This window comes from Carlito syrichta, unplaced genomic scaffold (genome assembly GCF_000164805.1).
Source record: "Carlito syrichta isolate Samal-C Ts95f unplaced genomic scaffold, Tarsius_syrichta-2.0.1 Scaffold315639, whole genome shotgun sequence".
Lineage (NCBI taxonomy): Eukaryota > Metazoa > Chordata > Mammalia > Primates > Tarsiidae > Carlito > Carlito syrichta.
The window spans coordinates 264,918-274,614 of NW_007259735.1; the positions used below are offsets into that span (position 1 = coordinate 264,918).

Sequence of the window (9,697 nt, forward strand, 5' to 3'; positions counted from 1 at the left end):
CTCAGAGATTAAGGTGCCCTTGCTGGGCACCTCAGGAAGCTCAGAAGTAGAGTTGCCATTATTGTCTTCTAAGCCTAGTGCAGAGACAGCTTCAAGTGGGTTAACTTCCAAATCTAGTTCAGAGGCAAGTGTTTCGTCTCAGTTTCTAAAAACAGTTCCTCATCAGGCACATCCTTACTGACTCCCAAGAGCAGTTCCTCAACAAATACATCACTGCTAACTTCCAAAAGCACTTCCCAGTAGCTAGTAGCTGCTTCACTACTAGCTTCCAGGAGTAGCTCCCAGGCCAGTGGATCTCTTGCTGACACTTCCTTAGCAAGTGTTTCTCAGTTGACTTCTAAGAGTAGTTCTCAGACTAGCACCTTGCAGTTGCCTTCTAAAAGTTCTTCACAGTCAAGTGAGAGTTCTGTCAAATTCTCTTGTTGCAAGTTAACCAATGAAGATGTGAAACAGAAGCAACCCTTCTTCAACAGACTGTATAAAACGGTGGCATGGAAGTTGGTAGCTGTTCATGGCTTTAGTCCCAATGTGAATCATGGAGAGGTTTTAAATGCAGCAGTTGAGGCTCTGAGAGCAACACTGGATGTGTTTTTTTGTACCACTAAAAGAACTGGCAGATCTGCCTCAAAATAAGAGCTCTCAAGAAAGTATTGTTTGTGAGTTGAGATGTAAGTCTGTTTATTTGGGCACTGGCTGTGGAAAAAAGCAAAGAAAATGCAAAAGCGGTTACATCAAGAGAAGCATTGAAGTTATTTCTCAAGAAAAAAAGTGGTGGTAAAAATATGTAAAAGGAAATATAGAGGCAGTGAAATAGAAGACCTGGTACTCCTTGATGAAGAATCGAGGCCTGTAAACTTACCTCCAACATTAAAACATCCTCAAGAATTACTATAATATGTTCAAAATATCACTGCATACATCTGGTATTTGGAGAGGAAAAACTGGCTTTTGTACAGTGTAAAACACAGGCTTTCACAAATTTTGTATTGGTTTTTTTCCAGTTTTGCAGAAAATTTACATTCTAGTTCACTTCACACAGTAGAAGTTGTAAATAATTTATGAATGACAGTACACATTAAAAAGTATGCATTAACAGCATACCAGTATGCTGTTTTATTTGCTGAAGAAAATACTGTCTTCTATTTTTAATGATTAGGTACGATGTGTAGTTCAGTAGAGTCTTAAAATTTTTGTACTACTTTCAATTTGGTGAAAATGTATTAAGTTGTCTACCATGCTTTTTTTTTTTCTAACTGAATAAACCACATCAAAGAAAAGGGACCATAGTATTTGAATGTCTGAAAGTCTGTAAAGCTTAAGGCTTAAAAAATGTTGCCCATAATGTTGAACATGTCTGTTAAAAAATAAAATAGTTGCCTCAGACTATTTTTATGATAAGTTGTAAGCATTTTTTAGATATAAAGCAGTATAAAGTACTTATTGTTATTATATTCTGAAGTTGTTTGAAATTCACCATGATTTTGACCACTGCAGATTCTTTAAGCAGGTTAATTTATGTTTTGAGGTAAAATACAATTTACACTTTTTCTTAAAGACATAAATGTGGGTTTCTATATTAAGCATATTTTGTGACTACCACTATTAACAGGTTGATTTGTTTAGATATTAAATGCATTAAACTATTTTAAAAAATAAATGAATTTTAAAGAAAATAAAATAAAGTTCCTCTCATGACCCTGCCCACCAATTCCTCAGATGAAGTTTCTTATAAACTCTTAGGGAAGTTGAAGCCAGCCAGACTATGACCCAGAGACTCTAAAATCCTCACCAAACATGGGAAATACTGCCCTCTCTTTACCTAGTTAGGTATATAACTGTTACTCAATTTTTTTTTTTTTGGTAGAGACAAGGTCTTGCTATGTTGCCCAGGCTGGTCTCAAACCCCGGGGTTCAAGTAATCTCAGCCTTCCAAAGTGTTGGGATTATAGGCGTGAGCCACCACGCTCAACCCTATTTTTACGTCAATAATGTTTAACATGCATGTATGAAAATAGTTGCTGAACAATAATAACCTAATCGGTTGAAGGAAAAATAAGAGAATACCCACGGGAAGATAAATGTCGCACCCTAGAGAGTAATAGGAAACAACTGAACAACCTGGGGGTCAGTGCAGTAAGCACAGCTGGTTAGCAGCAGGGAAGGAGGCTGAGAGTGCTCCCTGCAGGTGAGCTCCCTCCCCATTCACATCACTGTGGCCCGGAGGGGCCAGTGGACAAGCACTGGGTGAACCAAGTGAAAAAATTAAGGCCCACAGTCATGACTACCTCTCCCACTACCACATATTAGGAGAACCTTCTGCGTCGACACTATGCTAAGCATAACGATGCTCTCATTTCACTCATATGGGAATCCTCCAAGATGGTATTCTCATTTATACTTTACCAAAGTATAGGGATTTGACTCAGGCTCCCAAGGTCATACAGCTGGCCAAGGGTAGAGCCCAGGTCCAGCCCAGGACTGCCTGACTGTGGCAACCCATGTGCTTGACCCCCAAACTGACCAGGGAAGAAGAGACAAGATATAAAAAATGTAGTGCTCGCTTCGGCAGCACATATACTAAAATTGGAACGATACAGAGAAGATTAGCATGGCCTCTGTGCAAGGATGACACGCAAATTCGTGAAGCATTCCATATTTTTCATAGAGATTCTGGGAGCAAAGCCTCAATTCCTCAACCAACTCATCTCTGACAAAGCCTCCAATAACAACCACTGGGGAGAGGAGAACCTATTCAGTAAATGGTGCTCGGAAAACTGGCTGACCACATGCAGAATATTGAAACAGGACCCCTACCTATCACCATACACAAAAATTAACTCTAAATGGATCAAAGACCTAAATGTAAAACCTCAAACTATAAGAATCTTAGAAAACGCAGAAGACACCCTTATGGAAATTGGAACTGGCAACCAATTCCTATTCAGAACTCTAAAGGCCAATACCTTAAGAAATAAGATAGACAAGTGGGGCCTCATCAAACTAACAAGCTTCTGCAAAGCAAAAGAAACCATCAAAGGAGCAGGGAGACAGACCACAGAATGGGAAAAAATATTTGCCAACTGTATATCTGACAAAGTCCTAACATCTAGGATCTACAAGGAACCCAAATGTGCCAAAAGGAAAAAAACAAGCAGCCCCTTTAAAAAGTGGGCAAAAGACATGAATAGACACTTCTCAAAAGAAGATATATGGGCAGCCAACAGACACATGAAAAAGTGCTCAGCCTCACTCATCATTAGAGGAATGCAAATCAAAACCACATTGAGATACCACCTAACCCCAGTAAGAATGGCCATCATTAATAAAACAAACAACAACAGATGCTGGCGAGAATGCAGAAAGAAAGGAAGGCTTCTACACTGCTGGTGGGAATGCAAACTAGTGCAACCTCTTTGAAAGACAGTGTGACGATTTCTGAAAGAACTAGAAATTGACCTTCCATATGACTCAGAAATTCCCTATTGGGAATATACCCAGAGGAACTCAAATCATTCTACAAAAAAGATACCTGCACACGTATGTTTGTTGCAGCTCTATTCACAATAGCAAAAACATGGAACCAACCATGCTGCCCATCGAAGCTGGACTGGATTTTAAAAATGTACATATACACAATGGAATATTAGGCAGTCATAAAGAAAGACAAACATATGAACTTTGCAGCAACTTGGTTGTATTTGGAGTCAATCAGACTCAGTGATCTGTCACAGAAACAAAGAACAGAGCACCATATGTTTTCACTCAGAAGCGGACCTTGAACAATTATAATACTATAAGAAAGGAATTGGCAGCAGTGGGAAACTGGGGGGGTGGGATTGACAGTTGAAGGAAACTGCTAGGGGAAGGAGGGGCATACCTCATCAACAAGGGTACCCGCATAATCAATGTTTGTATGCCTAACCCCAAATTGTATCCCACATCTTTATAATAAAAAGCAAGAATAAATTAAATTAAATTTAAAATGTAATAAAAGTAAACAACCCGCCAGATCTTTTTTTTTTTTAGTTGGAGTCTCACTCTGTCATCCAGACTGGAGTGCAGTGGCTGCTCCCGGCCACCGCAGCCTCGACTTGCTGGGCTCCGGTGATCCTTCCGCCTCAGCCTTCCGAGTAGCTGGGATTACAGGCATGCGCTACCATACCCAGCTGATTTTTTGATTTATTGTAGAGATGAGGTCTCGCTGCCCAGGCGGGTCTCGAACCCACGGGCTCAGGCAATCCACTCGCCTCAGCCTCCCAAAGGCGCAGGATTACAGGCTGAGCCACCGAGCCTGGCTAACCCGCCAGATCTTAACCTCATCATTTGGTGGGGACAAAACCATATTATTTTGTGTCAACAGCCATGTAATAAGAACTCACCAATAATAATGATAATGTAATAATATTCTCACCAAAAAAAGTGAAGGAGTGGAATAAAAGTAGGTGAAAAAGTGAAAGACAATGAGCAGAGAAATTCCGAGAAGAGAGGGGGAATGGTCAAAATCCAACCAAGTGAGTGAATAAAGCTGCATCCCCAGGGATCTCCGGGATTCGTTCTTGGGGTTCAGCAGGGTTGAGGACAGCACTGCCTACAAACACCACCAGGTTGTGTCACACAGATCTGGGCTGCAAATCCCACCTCTGCATTATCCACACAAGAGAAGATGGGCGCCAGGTCTGCAGACCCAACAAAGGTTTGTTTGATGAAATTAATGGAAATAGGTCACTTAAGCTCTGTGAGCCTCAGTTTCCCAATCTGTAAAGTGTTGGCTCATGCCTGTAATCCCAGCACTTTGGGAGGCTGAGGCAGGAGGATTGCTTGAGCCCAGGAGGTCGAGACCTGCCTGGGTAACATAGCTAGGCCCCGTCTCTACAAATATTTAAAAATACAAAAAATTAGTCAGGTGTGGTGGTGCATGCCTGTAGTCCCATCTACCCAGGAGGCTGAGACAGGAGGATCATTTGAGTCCAGGAGGTTGAGGCTGCAGTGAACCATGATCGTTCTATTGTACTCCAGCTTGGGCAACAGAGTGAGACCTCAACGCAAAAAGAAAAAAAAAAGAAAAGAAAAGAAACAAAGAGAAAAAAGAGGCTGGGCTTGGTGGCTCAGCCTGTAACTCCAGCACTTTGGGAGGCCAAGGTGAGTGGATTACCTGAGCCCACCGGTTCAAGACCAGCCCAGGCAACTTGGCGAGACCTCATCTCTACAATAAATCAAAAATTTGCCAGGCACGGTAGCACATGCTTGTAATTCTGGCTACTTGAAAGGCTGAGGTGGAAGGATTGCTGGAGCCCAGCAGGTTGATGCTGGGGTGGCCATAAGTGTGCCACTGCACTCCAGCCTGGGTGACAGAGCAAGACTCTGACTCAAAAAAAAAAGAAGAAGAAAGAAATAGAAAACCTACTTCTAGGGCTGTGGAGGGCCATCTTGGGCTGGACCACCATGGACTTGGCAACGGGGATGATGATAGTGTCTGTGATCCCCTCCCAGGCCCCTGGGCCACACTGATCTGCATTAACTCAATGGCCTGTCTTCCTCTCCACCCTGTCCCCACCCAAAGGTGACATCCTCGAGGGAAAGAATTCTGTCTCTATTTCATCTCGTTCATGCCTCTATCGTGCCCCACACCCTGCTGCTGCCAGGTGAGGGAATGGTCTGGTTTCTGGGGAAGAGACACCAGCTGGAGATGCACCTGGTGACTGCAGGTGACCCCGTAGTGCAACTCGTTTACGAAATGTTCGCAGTTCTTGCTGGTCAGCTTGTAGAGCACCTCCTGCCCCACCAGCACCTCTGCCCACTGGACGATTTTGCTGGGAGACAGTGGTGAGTACTTGTCATCATGTTTGTTATATACTTGTCTCTCCTGGCCACATCATACAGCAATTCCCTCTTCACTATGGCCTTGTCAGTCAGGACCGACAGGACACTGGCCGCACCAGCCCCTGCAACTTCACCTGCGGATCCACAGAGAAGAAACAGAACCATTGGACCTGGGCAGGGCCACAGGGCTTGGTGCTGGCCCCAAGATGGGCATCTTCCCTTGGCACCCTCCACAAAGTATGCACAAGTATGGAAAGGTTGGCCTGGCACGGTGGCTCATGCCTGTAATTCCAGCACTTTAGGAGCAAAGCAGGAGAATCACTTGAGCCCAGGATTCCAGACAAGCCTGGACAACATAGCAAGACCTCATCTCCACAGAAAAATAAAAAATTAGCTGGGCATGGAGGCACATGCCTATAGTCTCAGCTACTCAGGAGGCTGAGATGGAAGGATCTCCTGAGCCCAAGAGACCAAGGCTGTGATGAGCTGTGATTGTGTCACTGCGCTCCAGCCTGGGTGACAGAATGAGACTCTGCCTCAAAAACCAAAACCAAAATAAAATTGGGCAGGACCATCTTCAATGGTGACACCATGTATCAGCAACAACCAATGGCAGAATTCCAGGTCCTACTCTGCTTGGCTTCCCAAAGGTAGCTAAACTCCTTCCCCCTGATTTCAGTGCTGAGACTTTTTTGATTTCCCAAAAATCAGGGAATTCAGACTTGCCCATAATATCTCAGGCAGGTGGTGCTTGAGGGATTCAACGTCAATAAAAGAGAGGGTGCCTTAGCGGACCCCTGAGTCTGTGGAGAGAGTGAGCTCCTGAGGCCCACCCAGGGAAAGTTGGTGACAAGACTGGGACTAGCCGGAGGCAAGCCAGTTGCCCGCAGCACATTTAAGGAAGTTTCAACTCCCAGGGTCATGTAAGTACAGGGTCAACACCTGAGAAGGAGGGCTCCTTTAAATGCCTCCCTAGGAGCTTCCCGGGAGGGCAGTGCCATGCGCACAGGATCCATCAGTCAGAATCTCTGGGTTCTGATTCGGGCGCCATCACTGACCAGTTGAGTGGTCTGGATGTGTCACTTAACTGCTGAATCCGACACTGTGCGAATCACCAAGTATACACTAAAAATTATACACAAATATACACCAATATAGTCATGTACAGCTCCTTTTAAGAGAATTATTTTGTTGTTTTAAAGTGAGTCTACAAAAGAAAATATTAAGTAAACAGTTGTAGAAAAGGCATGTGAAACTGGGCGCGGTGGCTCACACCTGTAATCTCAGCCACTTGGGAGGCTGAGGTGGGAGGATCACTTGAGCCCAGGAGTTTGAGACCAGCCTGGGCAACATAGTAAGACCTCATCTCTGCAAAAAAAAATGCAGAAGATCAGCCGGGTGTGGTGGCGCATGCTTGCAGTCCTAGCTACTAAAGGGGCTAACGCAGACAGATCGCCTGAGCCGAGTACCTCAAGGCTGCAGTGAGCCGTGACTATGCCACTGCACTCTAGCCTGGGTGACAGCGGGAGACTTTGACTAAAAACAAACAAACAAACAAACAAACAAACAAAAAACAGGCATGTGGCTTTGGCAAAGAATCAATGACTGAATTTTGGGAAACCACAGACTGGCCAGTATAGCTTGGTGGTGAAAGACACAGAATGAAATCATACTGTCTGCCAGGTCTCTTACCCACTATGTGACCTTGGACAAGCTCTGTAACTTCGCTGAGCCCCCACGTGCTTGCGGGACAGGGACTTAAACAGTCCCCATCACACGGGTGGGCATGCTAAAGGAGTCAGCCGCAGAAGGTGCCTTTACCGATGTCTGTCACAGGCTGAGTGCTTCCGAAAGCTCACTAAGCTTCCTGCCAACTTTGATTTCCACAATTTCCTCGGCAGCAGGAGGTCAAACCTCCCTTGCCTCATCCATCCCTTAAGATTCTTGTGAAGAAGATGCAGGTAGAGAGTCTTTTCCCTTGAAGGAGTGTCACTCACCCAGTGATCAGTGACATGCCTGTCTACTTGTCCACCTGAATCCCTGTTACACCTTCCCCCATCCCCCACCCACCAACTAACCTGCCCTGGGCAGCCAAGCTATATTGAGGACCTACAGGTGCCAGACCTTGTCTAAGGTGCTGGTGTCAGTAGTATGACTGGATGGGGCCTGCAGGCCGGTAATTTTCATTCTACAGAGAGAACATGGACAATGAACAAATGGACAAAATAAGATATGTTCAAAAAATAAAGAAAAATATAAGATATGCTCAGGTATTGACGAATGCTACGGAGAAGACTAAGTGAAATAACACAGAGAGGATGACCAGGAGAGACTGATGTGACTTGAACTGGGGAAGTGACCCTGAGGGAAGGGTGTATGACTGAAGCTTGAATCAACTGGGTGCTTCGGGGAAGAACACCCTGAGCAGAAGGAACAGCAAGGGCACAGATCCAGGAAGGAAACAGCTCGGCACCCTCGAGAGGCAGCTGACATGGCTGGAGTCCAGAGAGCCAGGAGGAAAGAAGAGAAAGACAAGAACCAGAGAGACAAGCAGAGGCCAGACTACTCCAGGCCCCACAGGCCACAGTACAAGCCACAAATCTCACTCTATGTTTAGTGGGAAGGCCCATCATATGTTCAGGAGAGGAGTGGCATGATCCAATTTACACTTCAGAATGATCACACCGGCTGCCATGAAAGAGAGACCGACCGTGAGTGCTAAGAGGAGAGAAACTGCAGCAGCACCAGGGGAGGGAACGTGGTCCCTCATACCAGGTATGCTGCAGGGAGGATGCCAAGAAGGGATAAGATCTGGGGTCTGCTTCCGAGATGAAGCCAAGAGGATTCCCTGACGGCTTAGACACGGGGCGAAAAGGATGGAGAGTGAATGACTCCTAGGTTCATGGCCTGAGCGGCTGCATGGTGTCAACTACTGGAGTTCTCCATTTGGGGTATGTCAAGTTCAAGGTGCCACTTAGACACCCAAGGGAGATGCTAAGGTTATACAAGTTGAGTAGGCATCTTAGGAACCATGGACAAATAGAAGGTACTAGAAGCCAAGGGACCCAATGAAGCCACCTGAGCTCCATTTAGAGATATGGGGGAAGAGGAGCAGACCACACAAGAGACCCAAAAAAAAGGGCCCAGCAGGAGAGGAAAGCAGACAGGTGCCAGGTGGAGAGCAGAGAGAGGCCACTCACAGAAGAGGCTCCAGAGAAGTCAAGTGAGCTGTGCCTGGGCTTCGCCTTGATGTGGAAGGCCTTCCGAGAGCCATGATGACAACTGCTCAAGCAGAGAAGCAAAGAAAGTGTCTGAGGCTGGGCTCGGTAGCCCAGCCCATAATCCCAGCACTTTGGAAGGCCAAGGAGAGTGGATTGCCTGAGTCCACAGGTTCTAGAATAGCCCAGGGAACTTGGTGAGACCTCGTCTCTACAATAAATCAACAATTAGCCAGAAGTGGTAGTGTGCGCCTATAGTTCCAGCTATTTGGGAGGCTGAGGTGGAAGGATCACCAGAGCCCAGCAGGTCGATGCTGCGGTGGCCATGAGCATGCCACTGCCCTGTGTCTGAGTAGAGGGGACAGAAAAGAGATGGGGAAGTGAAGCCCCAGAGATGGCTGGGCAGACAGTGCTGCAATGAAATCTGCTCTGTGGGGGGTTAGCTAGAGAAAGAAGGGAGGCTGGGTGTCTGTTGCATCAGCAGGGGGTATTCCAGATGCTTCTATGTTCATAGGAAGGACCTAGTGGACAGAGAAAGATGAGAATACAGAAGGAAGCAGGGACTTTGAGGAGCAATATTCTTTTTTATTTTTATTTTATTTTATTTTTATTTTTTTTGAGTTGGAGTCTTACTCTGTCGCCCAGACTGGAGTGCAGTG

General features: G+C 45.6%; 2 pseudogenes across 1 annotated transcript in view; one reads left to right on the top strand and one right to left on the bottom strand.

The window, feature by feature from the left end:
• Nucleotides 1–1,387, top strand: part of LOC103275673 — a 2,282-nt pseudogene extending 895 nt beyond the window's left edge. The window contains exon 2 of the transcript XR_002481271.1: nucleotides 6–1,387. The product of XR_002481271.1 is annotated as a CDKN2A-interacting protein-like (transcript). The remainder of the gene's footprint in view (nucleotides 1–5) is intronic.
• Nucleotides 1,388–5,590: 4,203 nt separating this feature from the next.
• LOC103275675 overlaps nucleotides 5,591–9,697 on the bottom strand; it is a 17,682-nt pseudogene continuing 13,575 nt past the window's right edge.